At 41.7% G+C, this 19,115-nt stretch overlaps 1 protein-coding gene across 2 annotated transcripts in view; it reads left to right on the plus strand.

Annotated features, from left to right (window-relative positions):
* Positions 1–5,052: 5,052 nt before the first annotated feature.
* DCTD (dCMP deaminase) overlaps positions 5,053–19,115 on the plus strand; it is a 130,752-nt gene continuing 116,689 nt past the window's right edge. For both annotated transcript variants that reach the window (XM_058669954.1, XM_058669957.1), the window contains exons 1-2: positions 5,053–5,119; positions 6,576–6,629. The gene's annotated coding sequence lies outside the window, so the exon portion shown is untranslated. The remainder of the gene's footprint in view (positions 5,120–6,575; positions 6,630–19,115) is intronic.

A 19,115-nucleotide genomic window follows, 5' to 3' on the forward strand; every position in this document is an offset into this window, starting at 1 on the left:
GAGCATTTTTTGTGTGTGTCTGTTGGTTGTTTAAATCTCATCTTTTAGAAAATGCTTGTTCATGTTCAATGCCTTCTCTTAACTGGATTGTTTGTTTTGTTGGGAGGAACATTTTTAAATCATGTTTCTCTCAAGGGACTAATACCTATAGTTCATGAACAACTCCTAACATACAACAACAGAAACAAGCAATATGACTAAACATGGCCAAAAAAATAGACATTCCTCTAAAGAAGACACACAAATTGACGGTAAATACGTTGAAAGATGCTAGGCATCAATTATCTTTAGGGAAAACTCATTGAGATGCATCTCACACTCTTAAGATGGATGTTATTAAAATCTCAGGTAATAACAATGTTAGCAACGACACAGAGAAATTGGAATGCTTGCTGTTGTTAATGAATGTAAAATGTGCAACTACTATGGAGCACATGAAAGTTCCTAACAAATAAAAAATAGAACTGCAGTATGATCCATCAATTCTACTATTGGGTATATGCTCAAAAGAAGTGAAAGCAGAGACTGGAAGAGGTATTTCTATAACCATGTTCATAGCTGCACTGTTCATAGCAGCCAGAAGGCAGAAGCAACCTGGGTAACCATCAAGAAATAAATGAATGAGACAATGTGACACACGCAGATGCACAATTAAATATTATTCAACTTCCAAAAGGAAGGAGATTTTGACACATGCTACAAAATGGAAGAACTCAAAGGATATTATGCTAAGTGAAATAAGCCAGTCACAAAAGCACAAATACAGTAAGAGGCCAAGTTCAGAGACAGGAGGTAGAATGATGGCTGCCTGCCTGGGGCTGGAGGGAGGCAGGATGCGGAATCATTGCTTCATTGGGTGTAGAATTTCGGTTTTGCCAAAGGAAGAGTTCTATAGATGGATGGTGGTGATGACAGCTTAATAATGTGGTTATACTTAATGTTACTGCACCTTACATTTCGAAGCAATTAAGATACTCATTTTTTATATGTATTTTACCACAGTTTTAAAAAGGAAGCAGGTCACAGAATAATACATATAATAAAATTGTGCTTATATAGAACTTAAAACCAGGCAAACCAGGCAATGATAGATAATAAAGCTGCAAGGAAGTAATTCTTCACAAAGCCAAGATAAGTGGTTGTGATCTCTGGTGGAGAGTGGGAAGAGCACAGGGGCCCCGTTGGGGGGACCTGCCTAGGTTCCACCTCTTAAAGCAGTTTCTAAAGTGAATGTTTGCTTTCTGATCCTTTTTACCTGTGCATGCATTTTAGGAATTGTTCTCTATGTTTTATATATTTCACAGTTAAACACAATTAAAAAGTTCAAAGCATGTTACTGCCAGCTGATGATTAAATCAGATAATAAATACCATTCCCACCTAGTGGTTGGATGGGAATCCCACAGGTCCCCACCTCAACACTCCAGGAGGTCCCCACCTCTACCCCATGGGTTTGGAGTTGGCTGCCCACAAGCATCACACAGGAGTGGCCTGGACCTGTGGTGGAAGTAGAGGCACAGATGGGTGGACCACCAAAAGACATGTATCAAATTTCATCTGAGGCTTGCACTTTGTACCATGTGGCTGATGATACATCATCCATAGTTCTTTTTATTGAGAGAGAGAGAGAGAGAGAGAGAGAGAGAGAGAGAGAGAGAGAGAGAGAGGGCTTTCTTCTGCTGGCTCATTCCTCAGATACTCACAACAGCTGGGCTGGGCCAGGCTGAAGGCAGGAGCTGGGAATGCATTTGTGTCTCTCCTGAGTGGCAGGGATCCAACTACTTGAGCCATCACCTGCTGTCTTCCACAATGTGAATCAACAGGAAACTGGAATCAGGAGCCAAGTTCAAACTCAAATGCAGGGATTCCAGTTTGGGATACAGGTGTACCAGGTAACATCTTAACCTGCAGGTCAGATGCTCACCTCCATAACCCATTAGTGTTTAAAAAGCATTGGATGGAGATGTACACCAGGCACTAGTGGCAAATATTGTATGATTCCACATACACGAGGTATCTAGAATTGTAAACTACAGACACTGAAAGTAGAGCAGTGGCTGCCAAGAGCTGTGGGGAGGGAGAGTGGGAAGTCTAAAGAGGACAATTTCTATCTGAGAACATGAAAAATTTCTAGAAATGGATAACGGGAATGGTAGGAGGGAGAACTGGATGCGCTAAGGACCACTGGATTGTATGCTTAAGATTGTTTAAATGACAACTGTTCTGCAATGCATGTTTTGCCACACTAAAAAATCAAGTGAATTTTTCTCACCCCCATTATTCAATTCAGTGTGGGAAAGAAAGATGTGCTTGATGTGTCTCTAACTTAGAAGTCTGCTGTGAAGTATTTCTGGTGAGCAATTGGTCGTCTTCCGCATTAACGCCCACAAGAATTTGCTGAGTACTTACCAGATGCCTTATCTGAGATTAGTGCTGTGATTGCAGGTGGAAAAATGACCTTTTAAATATTTTTTGGTAGTCACTAAGCAACTCTGCATTCCAAGAATTTCAAATGAAGTGTAAACAACTTCAAATTCTCTTGAATGTCAAAAAAATTACATACATGTACAAGGTATTTTTTTTAAGGATTTATTTATTTATTTGAAAGCCAGAGTTGCAAAGAGAGATTGAGAGGCTGAGAGACAGATAATTTTCTATCTGCTGGTTAATTTCTTTGGGGATCCCTCCTGAACTGACGAACTCAGAACTCCAACCATGGGGAGAATTCCAGGTTCCATGGTCTGACTGTGGAGTGTATGTTCAGAGCTAGGCTTCCTCAGTGGCTTTAGATGGAGCAGTGGACAGCATACCCATATGCACATGGAGAATATGGCAGTCCATTGGAACTTGCAGAGGACATCTGGAACCATAACAGATGATGGAGGGCAGAACAAATTGGACAACTACTCCAGCCAAGCGTTGGCAGCAAGTATCTGGACAAATGGAGACTCTAAGGTGGATTATGTCAGCCAATGGACCTTGAAAGAATTTCCTCATCCTTGGATTGGCAAGATTGACAGCATTTCAGAACTATTGAAACTACTTGAGCAGAACTCTCGTAGCATACTTCACATTGGGGATTCTGGGATGATACCAGGTGGCCGTCCCCACTCCCCAAATACTAAGGTTGTTAGGTGGCTGGGTGCAGCTTCACCCCTTATCTCCTCCCTTCCCCAAGACACAGGAAGAAGAAAAAAGAACATGTGCAAACAATGCTTCCAACCACTTCTCCTAACCCTCCACCTTTCCCAATCAACTATATAAACACCATAAAAAATAGTGAGTTTAAAATAAAAGGAAAAGGCAGTAAACATGCTTCATCTATTAGATATGTGAAAAGAGAAATGAGAAGCAAAGACAAACATGAACTACAGCACAAAGAGAAGATGGTAGAGGGGTGTGCATTATTCAATGCAACAGGTTAGGGATCCCATGTGAGCTTTGATTTGAGTCTTGGCTGCTCCACTTCTCAGTTCTGCATTAATGCACCCAGGAAAGCAGCAGAAGATAACCCAAGTGTTTGGGCCTTGGCACCTTGGCTCCAGGCTCCTGGATTCAATCTGGTTCATCTCTAGCTGTTGTGGCCTTTGGGAGAATTAACTGGAAGATGGAAGATTGAGTCGTTCTACTGTCCAAAGCAATAATAATAATAAGGTACTAAAAACAAATCCAATGTGAGTTCTAAAAATAGAAAGAACTTTCTGTCAGTTAAAACTTGCAAGAAATTCTTGCTATATGCTGCTAAGAGACATATTTACTGAAAGCAGATATGTATAAAGGGTCGGTAAAATGTTCAAGGGAAATGTATATTATGAAAATTATGAGACAGTTTTTTGAACTATTTGAAATTTTAAGGTAAAAATTCTTATGTGTCAGTATTTTTATGATTTGATGTATACATCAAATCATAGCAAGACAACAGACATAAACAAGAATGCAGACCCTCTGTTGTCAGGGACAGTGCAATGAATTACAGTAAACCAAGTTATGTTCCACCATCAAGGGCAGTTCGCTTTGTGATGGATCATTGAGAACACCTTCAAATCCAATCGTCTCATCATTACCTCTCAAAATATCCAACGAGAGTTTGAGCTTATAAGAAACGGAAGACACCGAACTTGCTGCACTGCTTTGAATTCCATTTGTAGCTTTAAAAGAGCAAGTAGACCTTGGATGTGTCTCAGTGTAGAAACGTTTATTTTAGCTTGGTTGAGCTGGACATGTTTTTCTGATAGTTCAAGAGGGTGACTGGGCAAAAGTTCATCTATCATTACAAGAAAAATCTTTCCGTTGAAGATCACGACTTTGAAGAGGCCCACTGGCTGAAAGCGCAGCCACTGCACTGCTTTGCCTCAGCTCAGGACTGAGCCCCGCGCAGCATTCATTCTCCAGGCTTGTAGCGGCTCTGCTCACTTCCGTTGCCCGGCCCGCCCCCCGCCCCGCCCTGCCCGCCGGAAGTGAGTCTTCCCCGCAGAGGAAGGAAGCCGGAAGCGGAGCAGCCGAGAGGGAGAAGGCGCGGGGGCAGGGACTGACTCCCACCGCGCCTCTCCTGTGGCAGCGAAGGGTGAGGGTGCGTCAGAGTGTCCTAAGTGTTTTCATATTATCTTAAGCCAGAACAAATCATGTTGGTTGTACCATTCCCAGGCAACTATAATTTGAAAGCAAAGATGTTATTGGATTATGAAAATAGTTTCTTAAAGAAAAGCAATTTGGGGCCCAGCGGCGTGGCCTAGCGGCTAAAGCCCTCGCCTTGAAAGCCCCGGGATCCCATATGGGCGCCGTTTCTAATCCCAGCAGCTCCACTTCCCATCCAGCTCCCTGCTTGTGGCCTGGGAAAGCAGTCGAGGGCGGCCCAAAGCTTTGGGACCGTGCACCCGCGTGGGAGACCCGGAAGAGGTTCCTGGTTCCCGGCTTCGGATCTGTGCGCACCGGCCGGTTGCGGCTCACTTGGGGAGTGAAACATCGGATGGAAGATCTTCCTCTCTGTCTCTCCTCCTCTCTGTATATCCGGCTTTCCAATAACAATAAAATCTTAAAAAAAAAAAAGAAAAGAAAAGAAAAGCAATTTGCCTAAAACCGCAATTGTAAAATCATATACGCCTAGTAACATAGCATTTAATGTAAGTGCAAACATTGACCTGTGTGAGAAATAAAGTAACCACCACAAAAATGATTTTTTAAAAGATTTATTTATTTTTACTGAAAAGTCAGATATACAGAGAGGAAGATCTGTCTGTGTTCCAGAAAAGCCCAGTGGGTTCTTTCCTCAGCTTAGTATAGAAATAAAAAGCCGGGAATCTGTTGCAGACAGAAAAAATTATTTGCGAAGAGAGCAGGTGAGCAGGGAAGGGAGAGGGAAGGGGAAAGCACCTCTGGAGAGAAAGCGAGGAGGTGGGGTGCCTCCCAAAAGGGGAGGAAGGGAGAGTCACCAAAGGTTTGAGGGAGGGTCTTGGGATTTTAAGCATTCCTTGACCCCTCCTTGTTGGGTGGGAACCTACAGGTAAGATGTTCCCCATTGGTGGCCTCTTAATCAGTTAGGAAATGGGTGGGCAATGCTGGTACCACCCATCTGAAGGGGTGGCCAAGACCTCAGCTGATTCACTCCCTAAGCGGCTGCAAAGGCTGGAACTGCGCCAACCTGAAGCCAGGAGGCAGGAGCTTCTTCCAGGTCTCTCATGCAGGTGCAGGGTGCCAAGGCATTGGGCCGTCCTCGACTACTTTCCCAGGCCACAAGCAGGGAGCTGGATGGGAATTGGAACAGCCGAGACATGAACCAGGACCCATACAGGATCCTGGTGCATCCAAAGCTAGGACTTTCGCCATTAGGCTACCATGCCAGGTCCAATGCTGTTGTAGTTTAAAAATAATAAGATAAGGCCTGGCAGGATGGATCAGAGGATAAATCCTTGTGTTGCTTGATCTGGGGTCCCGTAAGAGCACAGGTTTGTGTCCCAGTAGCTCCACTTCCCATCCAGCTCCCTGCTTGTGGCCTGGGAAACCAGTCGAGGATGGCCCAAAGCATTGGAACTCTGCACGTGCTGGGAGGCCCGGAAGAAGCTCCTGGCTTTGGATCAACTCAGCCTCTGGCTTGGAGAGTGAAGCAACGGATGGAAGATCTTTCTCACTGCCTGTCCTCTCTGCATATCTGCCTTTCCAATTTAAAAAATGTAAAAGACTAAACAAGCATAATAATATTCAGTAATTATGGTTTTTTTTTTTTAATTTTATTGTTTTTGGAAAGCCAGATATACAGAGAGGAGGAGAGACAGAGAGGAAGATCTTCCATCCATGTTTCACTCCCCAAGTGAGCCGCAACGGGCCGGTGTGCGCCGATCAGTAATTATGTTTTAATGAATGTATATAATGTGGACTTCTTGAATTAATATGATCAACACCCATCACTTTGCATTTTGGGGACAGGGATGCATTTGATATTTACTCTTTTATTTTGAAATCTGTAATGTATTATTATCAACTGCTGTCACCCAGCTGTGCAATGACCTTAGAATTTGCTGCTCCTGTCTGCCTGAAACATTGTGGACTCTAACATGTCTCTGTTCCCTCTGCCCCTCCCAGCTTCCCTGGCCTCTGGTGACCACCACTTACTCCAACTTAAGAAAGCTGCTACCTGTAAGTACTGTTGTAACCTTTGTGTCAGTTTGTGCCTGGCTTGCTTCACTTATCCTAAAGTCTTCTAGATCCATTCATTTTGTACCGTGTTTCAGAATTCCGTTGTTTCAAAGGCTGGATAACATTCCACTTGGCATATACTCCATATTTTCTTTATCTCTGCATCCATTGATGAACGCTTAGTGTGATTTCATTTCTTCTTTACTGTCAAAAATGTTACAAAGAACGTGGGAGTGATACCCCTTCTGCTAGTGGATCAGAGCGTGTTATGTTTAGGTTTAGAGAAACCTACATGTTATTTTCCATAATAACATGTCCATAATAGCTGTACTAATTCACGTTCTCGTCAATAGCATACATTTCTCCATATGCCAGCCAACTCTGGCTTTCATCTTTGTGAAGTCATCGTATCAAGTATAACGTGATTTTCCGTTGTGATTTTAATTTGCATTTACATAACGATTCGTGATGCTGAACGTTTTTCATGTTGGCTATTTATGTGAGAATTGTCTTTTTGGGTTCTTTAGTCTGACTTTTAAGTTGGGTTATTCCTTTTGCTGTTTTGTTCCTTATTTATTTTGGATGATAACCTTGTATCAGCTATATTATTTGCAAATAGTTTTATCTCACTCTATGAATTGGTTCTTTGCTTTTTAGATTGGTTCTTTTACTGTATGAGATTTTTAATTTGTTGCGCGTCCATTTGTCTGTTTTGCTTTTGTTGCTTGAGTTTAAGGAGTTATATCCAAAAACTTTCTCCAGACTGACCAACATCATAGAACTTTTCTACTGTGTTGTCTTTTAGCATTTTTAATTTATTATTATTATTTAAGGGTCAGAGAGATAGAGACATAGAAGTGTAGAAACAGCTTCCATCCGTTGGTTCACTCCCCAGATGCCCACAATCGTTGAGACCAAAATCTGGAGTTGGGAACTGAAGTCATGTCTCCCACAAGGGTGGCAAAGTGCTAACTACTTTAGCCCTCATAGCTGTCTTCTAGAGTTATTAACTTTTTAAATGAAAATCAAGCATCTTTTTTGTTTTGTTTTGGTTAAGATTTATTTGTTTGAAAGGCATAGTTATAGAGAAAGGGAGAAATCTCCCAACAACTGAGTTACTCCACAGGTGGCCACAGTGGCCACAATGGCCAGGCTGGGACAAGCCCAGGCAGGACCAGGACTTAGGTGTTCCTACTGTGCCTCCCACATGGGTGCCAGGGGTCCAAGCACTTGAACCACCTTTTGCTGCTTTTTCTAAGCTAACAGCAGGGAGCTGGGTCAGAAGTGAAGCAGCCCAGCCAAATATGGAAAATGGCTTAACCTGATACTCTACCAATGCTGATCCCTAAAGCAAATTCTAAAATCTAAAGGATATAACCTATGAATAATGCAACAATAATTGCTGACAGTAATTGGACATTTACTATCTGTCAGGTAGTCTCCTGTGCAGTTTACATGATTAGCTAATTCAGTCCTCACAAGGATCCCAGCCAGTAAGGGCTATCATTATCTCTACTTTACAAGAAATAAATCTGAGGCGTGTAATGATTCCATAATTTGTCTTCAAGGCAGAATACATCATTTGTTGTCCAACCCAGAACTACTCATTCACTTAGAAAACAAGTGAATGATTGTGAAAATAATACACATAAAAGTATACAGAATACATCAAGAATAGAGTAAATAGAAATGTGTACTCTTAAATGCTTCTATCTTAGCAAACAAAAATAGAGATTGAAAACTAATGGTATAAACGCTCAACAGAATAAACCTCCAAAACATAGAGGCCAGGAATTAATATGAAACAGAAAACAAAGAAGCAGTAGGGAAGATGACTTACCATAAATACTAGTAAATTGAAAAGCACTGCAAGCAAAATTGAACCCGAAAAAAAAGTGATAAATTACATACATAAATATTCCAAGACTAAAATGAGATTTGATGCCAAAGAGAGAATACAGGTTTTAAAATCCACAGGAAAATACTGTTCACAATTTAATGACAATACACGGCAAAAAAAAAAAAAAAAAAAAAAGGATGCAAAGATGAGACAGGCACTTTCCTAAAATGATGAAACCTACCAAAAGGAGCTTGAAAAGGCACAGAAAGCCCACTCTTATAGATAATCAGAGACTTTTATCACTAGCAAAATATCAGCCCTCTGAAAATTCAATCCTACTACTGAACTGTATAACAAATGGTTTTCAGAGTGGTATGAAATTCTTTCTAAATAGAAGAAAAGTTCATTTTTCTCAACTCATTTACTGAATTAATGCAGTCTCGCACAGGATTGGAAATTTTCAAGAACAGCAAAAGAAAGGAAGATTACAAACCAATCTCACTTGTGAATACAATAAAAAAAATTCTTAGATAAGTTTTGGCAATTGGAGTTTCAGCACTATGTAAATAAAAGACTACATCATGAGCAAGTTGGATTTACTCCAGAGAGTGAAAGAGTTTAAAATTAGAACACTCTGCTTGTTATTTGTCATTATCAGATTTTAAAAAATGAGAGCATCTCAGAAATAGCTTTTCATGAAACTCAGCATCAATTTACATCTTGTATGAAAATAAAAATCTGAAGTGCATTTGCCAAGATGTCAAGTAAAGCTGAATAGTGTGCCTCCAAATATTTACAGTGCAATTGCCTGAACTTTCTGTTTGAATAGCTGGACATTGAGTGAAAAAATAATAGAAATAATAGAGGAATAATAAAATATGACATTCAGTAAATGAGTCTGAAAAAAATAAAAGTTGATCTCCAGAAAAGTTTTAAGTTGGAATAAGACAATTTATTTTTGAGATCACATTTGAGATGTTATACAGTACATATGTTACAGTAATATTCAGAGTATTGAGAAATTGAAAATAATGGGTGAAACTTATAAGAAAAAGGAGAATAATGACAACAAAAGAAGGTAAATGAAAAGCAAAATGAAACAAAATGATGATTTGAATCTAATAGATTTACAAAAACATGGAAATTAAGTACACTTGAAACCAAATTATGCTCTAGTTTTCAATATTCATGCTATGAAAGTACATTAAATGCTAACACAATGCTTTTGATTACATGATTATTAAAAGTAAAAAAATAGCATGAAGAGGCTTTAGCTTGTTATTTCTTGTTTTCCTCATACAAGGTCTTATTCACTAGGTAGCTGTGTGTTTGTGAAAAAATATGAATTCTATTCTTGAGATTCAATGACAATTAATGAACTCTGCTAATTTCAAAATTTTAATATTCATAGATATCTGTCACTTAACATTTGAGGTAGTCTTAGCATATGTGCTTGCTATTAATTCTGGTGATTAAATTTAGGAACATATACTGTGAAAAACCCAGGCATAAGATCATCAGATTTTTTTTTTTTTAAGATTTATATATTCTTATTACAATCTCAGATATACAGAGAGGAGGAGAGACAGAGAGGAAGATCTTCCATCTGATGATTCACTCCCCAAGTGAGCTGCAACGGGCGGTGCGCGCCAATCCGATGCCGGGAACCAGGAACCTCTTCCAGGTCCCCCACACGGGTGCAGGGTCCCAAAGCTTTGGGCCGTCCTCGACTGCTTTCCCAGGCCACAAGCAGGGAGCTGGATGGGAAGTGGAGCTGCTGGGATTAGAACCGGCGCCCATATGGGATCCCGGGGCTTTCAAGGCGAGGACCTTAGCCGCTAGGCCACGCCGCCGGGCCCTAGATCATCAGATTTTTTATCAGAAGTTTTCTTGCTGATAAGTTTTTCATTTTTTGAAGACTTAACTATTTGAAAGGCTGGGAGAGAGAAAATCAGAGATCTTGCATCTGCTGGCTCACCACCCAAATGCCCACAATAGTAGGAACTGGAGCAAGCCAAAGCCCGGAACCAGAAACTATCCTGGTCTCCCACATATCTGCAGGAATCCAGTGCCAGAATCTGCTGCCTCGCAGGTGCATAAGCAGAAAGCTGGGCCAGAATTGGAGCCAGGACTCAAACTGACTTTCATGTTGATGCAGGCATCCCTAACATGCCCACCCCACCTTTTTATTTTTTGAAAGGGAATCATTATAAAGATGAAACTTACTCTAGCATCTCATCCACTTTTGTTAAAAACTTTTTTTTTAAAGATTTATTCATTTTATTACAGCCAGATATACAGAGAGGAGGAGAGACAGAGAGGAAGATCTTCCATCGATGATTCACTCCCCAAGTGAGCTGCAACGGGCCGGTGTGCGCCGATCCGAAGCAGGGAACCTGGAACCTCTTCCGGGTCTCCCACATGGGTGCAGGGTCCCAAAGCTTTGGGCCGTCCTCGACTGCTTTCCCAGGCCACAAGCAGGGAGCTGGATGGGAAGTGGAGCTGCTGGGATTAGAACCGGCACCCATATGGGATCCCGGGGCATTCAAGGTGAGGACTTTAGCCTCTAGGCCACGCCGCCGGGCCCTAAAAACTTTAAAAAAAAAACAACTTCTGCTGTGTATTTTTCAACTTTCTTAACTTCAGTCTAAAAATATCCCCTTCTCCCATTTCTCAGCAGTCCTAGACAGATGGCTATACTTAGTTAACATTTATACTTGATATCGTTCTTTAATATGTGAAGCTTATCTGTAATTTGCTAGAACTTCTGGCTAATGGAGGAGACTTTCTGTTCATTACCTTCCCTAGCTTTTGAGTTTCATCTAAAACAACTTCATAGCCTCACCACACAGGCTAAGAAATGCCTTTCTAGTTTCTTTTCACACTAGGTGCAGAGTCCACACCAGTTACTGTGGAGCTGATCTGGACAGAGTTGTCTTTCTCTGTTTGAGCCTGTCTTAAACATCATGCGAGATGGGCTTTCTATCAGCCCTGAAAGCAGTGTGAATACTGGACCCTTAACAAGATTTAGCAACAACGATAATTATTTCCCAACTATTGTTACAAAGTCTCTTACTTGGTATAAGTTGGAGAAAGGAGACTGCCCAGTCCACAGAATGAATATACAAACAGGTAACAGTCAGATCAGGTGCAGGAAAGAACTGCACCCCCTGCTGCAGCACCCAACATCCAGCACAATAAGCCAGCTTGCTCCAAGCTGACTCAGCAAGTCAGACTTTCTGTGCAGTAACAATGCAACAAGCCCGAAAGTCATCTCTGAACCAGTGGCACAATGTGACCAGGAACTTAATTAATAATGAACGACTTCCCTGAATTTCTATCTGCGTCCCTCTAATGACAAACCAGGGAAAGTCAAATATGTATCCCTAAGCAGTCTTACAGGATGTCCTGTTTTTAGTTAGCCTGCCTGCACTTTCCCCAGACCCACAGTCTCCAAACAAGGCACACCTGATGCTTTCCCTTTTTTCCATTACAGAATGTTGACTTCCCCTTTGCCTCCCTCCAAGATCCCTGCCACAACCTGGGTCATGGTGGTTGACTTCTTTGTTACAGAAAGTTCTGAATAAAGAGCCTTTGTTTGTTCTTGTTTGATCTTTAGTGAATGTCCACACAATTAATATATAAGCACACATTAGATGTCTTTTTAAAAAATTATTATTGGAGGGCCCAGCGGTGTGGCCTAGAGGCTAAAGACCTCGCCTTGAACATGCTAGGATCCCATGTGGGCGCCAGTTCTAATCCCGGCAGCTCCACTTCCTATCCAGCTCCCTGCTTGTGGCCTGGGAAAGCAGTCAAGGACAGCCCAGAACCTTGGGACCCTGCACCCACGTGGGAGATCTGCAAGAAGTTCCTGGTCCCTGGCTTTGGATCGGCGCAGCACTGGCTGTTGCAGTCACTTGGGGAGTGAATCATTGGACGGAAGATCTTTCTCTCTGTCTCTCCTCCTCACTGTATATCTGACTTTGTAATAAAAATAAATACGTCTTTTAAAAAAATTATTATTGGAAAGGCAGATCAGATTTACAGAGAGAAGGGAAGACAGATCTTCCAGCCACTGGTTCTTTCCCTAAAGGCTGCAATGGCTGAAGCTGAGTCAATCTTAAGTCAGGAGCTGGAGCTTCTTCTGGGTCTCCCATGTGGGGGCAGGGTCCCAAGGCTTTGGGCCATCCTCTACTGCTTTCCCAGGCCCCAAGCAGGGAGCTGGATGGGACGAGGAGCAGCTGGGATGAACTGGTGCCCATATGGGATCCTGGCACATGCAAGGTGAGGATTTAGTTATTGAGCCATTGCTCTGAACCCTAGGTGTCCTTTGTAAGTGTCTATTCTTGAGGAGGAGATGTAAGTCTAGGCCCAATAGGGCAGGTATTCCAGCTGAAAGTTAATAATAAAGTGGAACAATAATATGTACAATTAAGCAGTTTTTGAGATAATCATATGAAACAGTGAGGCTGGGCCTAGCATGAAGTTATTTTTTTAAAGATTTATTTATTTATTTATTTATTTATTTATATTGGAAAGTTAGATATACAGAAGAGGAGGAGAGACAGAGAGGAAGAACTTCTGTCTGTTAGTTTACTCCCCAGGTGTCTGCAATGGCTAGAACTGAGCCGATCTTCAGCCAGGAGCAGGAACTTCTTCCAGGTCTTCCTTGTGGGTTCAGGGTTCTAAGGCTTTGGTCTGTCCTTGACTGCTTTTCCAGGCTACAAGCAGGGAGCGGGTTAGGAAGTAGGGCTGCTGGAATTAGAACTGGTGCCCATATGTGATCTGGGTGCCTGCAAGGCAAGAACCTTAGCCACTAGGCTACTGTGTCAGGCCCTAGACAGAAGATCTTTGTCTCTCATCTGTGTAAATCTGCTTTTGCAGTAAAAGCAAACAAATCTCTTTTTTTTTTTAAAGATTTTTTTATTATTATTGGAAAGCCGGATATACAGAGAGGAGGAGAGACAGAGAGGAAGATCTTCCATCCGATGTTTCACTCCCCAAATGAGCTGCAATGGGCCGATACGCGCCAATCCGATGCCGGGACCTGGAACCTCTTCTGGGTCTCCCACGCGGGTGCAGGGTCCCAAAGCTTTGGGCCCTCCTCGACTGCCTTCCCAGGCCACAAGCAGGGAGCTGGATGGGAAGTGGAGTCACCGGGATTAGAACCGGCGCCCATATGGGATCCCGGGGCTTTCAAGGTGAGGACTTTTAGCTGCTAGGCCACGCCGCCGGGCCCCAAATCTCTTTTTTAAAAAGATTTATTTATTTTTATTACAAAGTCAGATATACAGTGAGGAGGAGAGTCAGAGAGAAAGATCTTCCGTCCAATGATTCACTCCCCAAGTGACTGCAACAGCCAGTGCTGCGCCGATCCAAAGCCAGGGACCAGGAACTTCTTCCAGATCTCCCACGTGGATGCAGGGTCCCAAGGTTCTGGGCTGTCCTTGACTGCTTTCCCAGGCCACAAGCAGGGAGCTGGATAGGAAGTGGAGCTGCCGGGATTAGAACTGGCGCCCACATGGGATCCTAGCATGTTCAAGGCGGGGACTTTAGCCTCTAGGCCACAGTGCTGGGCCCAAAGCAAACAAATCTTTAAAAACAACAGCAACAACAATAAAGCTGCTTGTCACGAACCGTGACTCATGTTTTTATGTAATGAACTTCTTTATAATGGACATGATGACAAAACTCTCAGACCAATGTAAACAGTGAGTACTGTGGCGTCCATGTGGGTGCTGAGCGCTGGAATGAAGGAAGCACTAGGATCTTACATCCAGGTCTTTCAGATGCAGTGTCATCCAGGAAGTGAAATGGCATAGTGACTTTCCTGTCCTAAGCAGGGAAAAGTATCAGAAAATAAATGAAATCCTGAATAAAGTCTGACTCACACTGGGTTCATGAATATTGCCAACCCCTGAACTAGCATTCTCCTAGGATCCTGCCCATCCCTCAACCCCAGACACCATTTCCTGGATTCCAGAATACATAATTGGGGTGACCACACTTGGCAGCTGGCAGAATCTTCATGTTCATTCCTTGACTGTAGAGTAAAAGTTACCACAATGGGGAGAAGGCCACAAGGAAGCTCCCAAAATGATCCACTTGGATCACAATAGAAAATATGTCATTTGGAGAATAGCAGAGCTTGTTGCTCCCTCAGAGACTTAAATAATGAAAGAGAGTGGTCCTCCTTATAATACTATGTAATTTACCAATGTGATCCCTGCAAAACAAAAACAAAAACAAAAATAATTCCCCCCCCCCAAAAAAAACCCCCACACAATAAAACCTGGATACATCAAGTCAGATGGCAGGGGATGATCACAGTAGTCCTGTTTCTGCTGTGGTTCTGGTTGTGGCAACCCTACCAGATCAGACTTACCCTAATCAGGAAGGGGAATCAGTTCCCATTCATGTGGTAAAAAGTAGAGTTTGCTCTCAGCCTGGCATCTTGTAGCTTTCCCATTCTAGGTACTTCTGTTGAGTTTCAGGTTTCCCAGAGTGACAGCAAGTGTTTGATGACTTGTCAGTCTATTCTGTGAAATAAGTTACAGCACAAACTTTGAAATTGTGATGAGCATTTTAACTGAAATACACACTTGCTGTTCTATTGGATACTAAGCCAATAAGCCTGTCCCTGTCAAGTTGGAAGGCTGAGTTTCAGTCTGGGAGATGGTAGCAAATATGTTCCCATTAAGTTACTGGCAGCAAGTTGTTGGAAATCCTAGAACTCTTATTATAGGTGCTAATGATGCATGAAAATTGTATAAAAACTTTGAAAAACTCATGTGATCCTCTTTATTTAAATAACCCACAAACCTCAGTGCACTAAAGCCTATTACAGTCCTTGGCCCTTTTTTTATATATCAAGTCTGTGGTGGTAACAATCTGATCCATTTACATACTCCACTATTTCCTGCAACATTTAATTGACACCAAAAGGCATCTTTTTCATCTCTACCTGTTCTCTACAACCAAGCAGCAGACGAGTTGGCATCTAGGCATAACTTCTTCATTCATGTTCTCTCCCTTCCCTGGTTCATGCACAGCTAATATTCTGCCAGTTCTGACCTGAGCCCAAAGCTCTGGAGGTGACAGGGTCCTACAGCGCACAGAATAATCATAATGAAACCAGCAAATAACCTGTTTATCTCATGTGGATGTTCACAGACAAGCAGGATCAAAAGCCATAGGCCACCTCCCGCAAGGATGGAGCATGCATATGCTAGGCATACATTAGTGCCCAGATCTTCTGTTCAGTAGGGAAGAGAGATTGTCAACAGCAGGAGGATGTGGTAGCAGTTACTCTTTCACTTTGTCTGCCATTGGTCTGATATGGCATCCACCATTGGCATATCTAGGCATTTTGCCATGAACTCTTTTGCCTGCTCTAATTATGAACAATAGTGACCATGAACTTCAGGGTTGGTTTTCTGGTTCTTAATGATTATGTCACCAATCCCTGTTACCGCTGTTATCTTCTCTTTAGTGACACAGTTAATATGTATCATACTTGGAAAGCAGCAGTATGTATTTATTCCTTGTAGGGATGCTAAAAAACTCACTGATGTTTGAAAATGTTGCAAAAGTTTGGATGGCTATGTGCCAGTGTGTGGTCAAATGTCAATACAGACCATGCATGAGGACAAAAAGTGAGCAGTTCATTTGTGAAGCAAAATCCAATTTTCAGACATTCATCAGCCTACCTACAGTTCACACTTTTTTTCCAGGGTTTGTGTGAAATCATCACCGTTACAGATGCATTTGCCCCAGCATGTACAAACTCACATATTCTGCATTTGCGCTGGAGTCTCAATCATTGTGTGAGTATATATATAAGGCTGTGCTGAGCTGTAGCACGTATGCTGATGTTTCATGATTGTTTTTATGCCTCAGTAAACCATTTTGAGCCATGAATCTACTTTTGTGAAATGGAGCTAAAATGCAGCATGAGAGTAAAAATAAAAAGGCACATTTAATAAAGAAAGCAGTATCATGCAAATGATTTGGAAACACATAAACCAGAAGGTAGCATATCCTATTTACTGGGTGGTAGCTCTCCCCAAAATGATCAATATGGCTTGTAGCTTGTCTGCAACCTCGAAATCCATAATTGCTTTTAGTGCTTTACTGGCATTTCTGTGAAAATTGTTATGTATCTTGCATTTCAAATTTATGACATGTGTAGGAACAACATAGACTTATAGCTTTCTTCTGATGCTTTGTAGCTTGATAGACTTCTGGGGACAGCTTGTGGTCCGTGAACCACAATGCTGTGTGATTTTGGCCTTTTCTATCTCAGAGACTGCAGAAATATCTACTTATATTTTTAAAAAATGTTTTCATAGTTTCATTTTTGCACTTATTTCTTTTCCTGAACTTTCTTTTGGCATATCATGTGAAATTCTTTCTCACTCTTGTAAGTTAACAGATTATCATTCATTGCTTGAATTAAAAAGGGATGATCTGGGAGAAGAAACAGAGAGTGCTTCTGTACTGGATTATGTTCCACATGCATGCAGTAACTGAGGCAGGGCTGGCCTGGGCTCAAGTTTGGAGTCAGGTCTCCCATGTGGGTAGCTAGAACTCGGTTATTCAGGCCATCCTCACTACCTCTCAGGGTTAGCATTAGGAGGAAACAAGGAGTCAGGAATCAAACCCAGGCACGTTGAAAGAGAACTCAGACACCTTATTCAGGGTCTTAACTGCTAGGTCAAATGCCTACCCTGATATTTCCTAGTATTATTTATTGAATAACTTAGGTTTTTTTTACACTTGTTTCACCTGCCATGCTTATCATATATACTGTCTTAAATGCTTTGAGCACGATCTTAGGAGCTCCAACTTTACTAGCTCTGAAGATGGGTCTTTACTGCTTTTCTGTTCATTGAGCCCTTCTATTCCTGTATCTGTACTGTGCTATTGTACTTGATAGGTTTTAATATTTTGTAGTGCAAGATTCACCTGAATTCTCTTTTCTTTTCAGAATTTGATGAGTCATTCTTTTTCAAAGGATGTGTATATTACTGAGTGGTTTTTGGTTTTATTTTTATGTGCAAGGCTTTGGGATGAGTGTAAGTATGGATATTTTTCTTCTTGTAGCCTTATTATTAACTGCCAGCAGGAAGCTTTTTATTTGTTTTTAAAAAAATATGTACTTGTTGATCTGAATGAGTGACAGAGACGGGGAGAGACGGAGAGAGCTATCCCATCTGCTGATTGACTTCCCAAATAGCTCTTACAGCCAGAGCTGGGCTAGGCAGAAACCAGAATCTAGAATCAAAATCTCCATCTGGAGCTCCAAAATGGGTGACAGGAGATCAGATACATGGCCATCTTCCACTGCTTTTCTAGGCACATTAGCAGGAAACTGGACAAAAAGCAGAGCAGCCTGAACTCAAGTAGTGCTCTCATGTGGGAACAATTGCTCCATAAACACCATCTAAGTGGGCAGTTTTTACATAATAGAAAAACTCTTTAAGTTTTGTATCCAGGTTTTGATAGTGCTTCCTGTATGAAATGTTGTAAGAACCCGTTCCATGCTGTGACTCAGTTTTTCAGTGTGGGAGGCTGAGGAGAAATGAACTAAAATGGGTTAACAATGGATGAAACCAGAGGCTTGTGGAGCCATTGTCACCATATGTGGATGGAACCGAGAAGGAACCAGACCACACTTCTAGGATACTAAAATTGCTAATTGAAAAATAAGAAATGCAGTCAGCCGTTCTGTTTCTATAGTTTTTAAGCAAACCATTTCTCACATTCCACCCCTGAACTGAATTCACTAAATCAAAGTTCTGTGTGAGTGTCAGAGAGGTAGAACTTCAAAGTGCATCTTATTAAAACACACAGCACACACCCTATGGGTCATGTGAAGAGTTGGCATACTTGGTGCATAGCTTGTCAGAGTGCCTATCTCATCCATCCAGATGGTTTATGAAGCATCCTGTGATTAAGTGATCTGAAGCGAAGGACCCATCAGTGGCCTTGCATTGTTGGTAGTTAAATATGATGTGGCTTCTGTAATCAGAACTCACTAAATGAAAACAGAGCTGCTACTACTCTTGTACTTCTGGTGCCACGTTAGGCTTCTCTGCAGACCTGGAGAATTGTTTTGACTGTTGTTTTATTATATTTGTAATTAGCCCTTGTGACGAAAGAAAGGCTCTTTTTAGTTTCTGCAATGATGCATTGCAGCCTTCATTATAACAAATACCCTGACCCCTGGTGCCTAACTGTAAACAATGATAGTTACTAGCCTCATTAGGAGAATAGCAGATGGCTTATAAAGTCCTCATTGGTGTTTCAACCCATTGGTGGCTTGCAGTGCACAAATGTTTATCTTTTAACAGTATCAGATATGTCAGAAGGGGTCTACATTCTGCCTTCGTTAGTATTAATGCATTCTGATCCTAACAAGGACAATTTCTTTGATTACATTTTTTTTGTTTGTTTATGTACTCCACGTGAACTGATTTTCAGAATTATGTCTGGATTTTTACTGTTAAAAAGGACAGAAAGTTTTGCAACCTTTATCTTGTGTCTTTTGCTCATTTTACCAAGATTTATTTGATCTTTCAGGTAAGGTACTGTTTTCTCATTTTGATAGGGACTCTGGGGACTCCCTGCAAAGGAAGAAAAAT

This window comes from Ochotona princeps, chromosome 11 (assembly GCF_030435755.1).
Source record: "Ochotona princeps isolate mOchPri1 chromosome 11, mOchPri1.hap1, whole genome shotgun sequence".
Lineage (NCBI taxonomy): Eukaryota > Metazoa > Chordata > Mammalia > Lagomorpha > Ochotonidae > Ochotona > Ochotona princeps.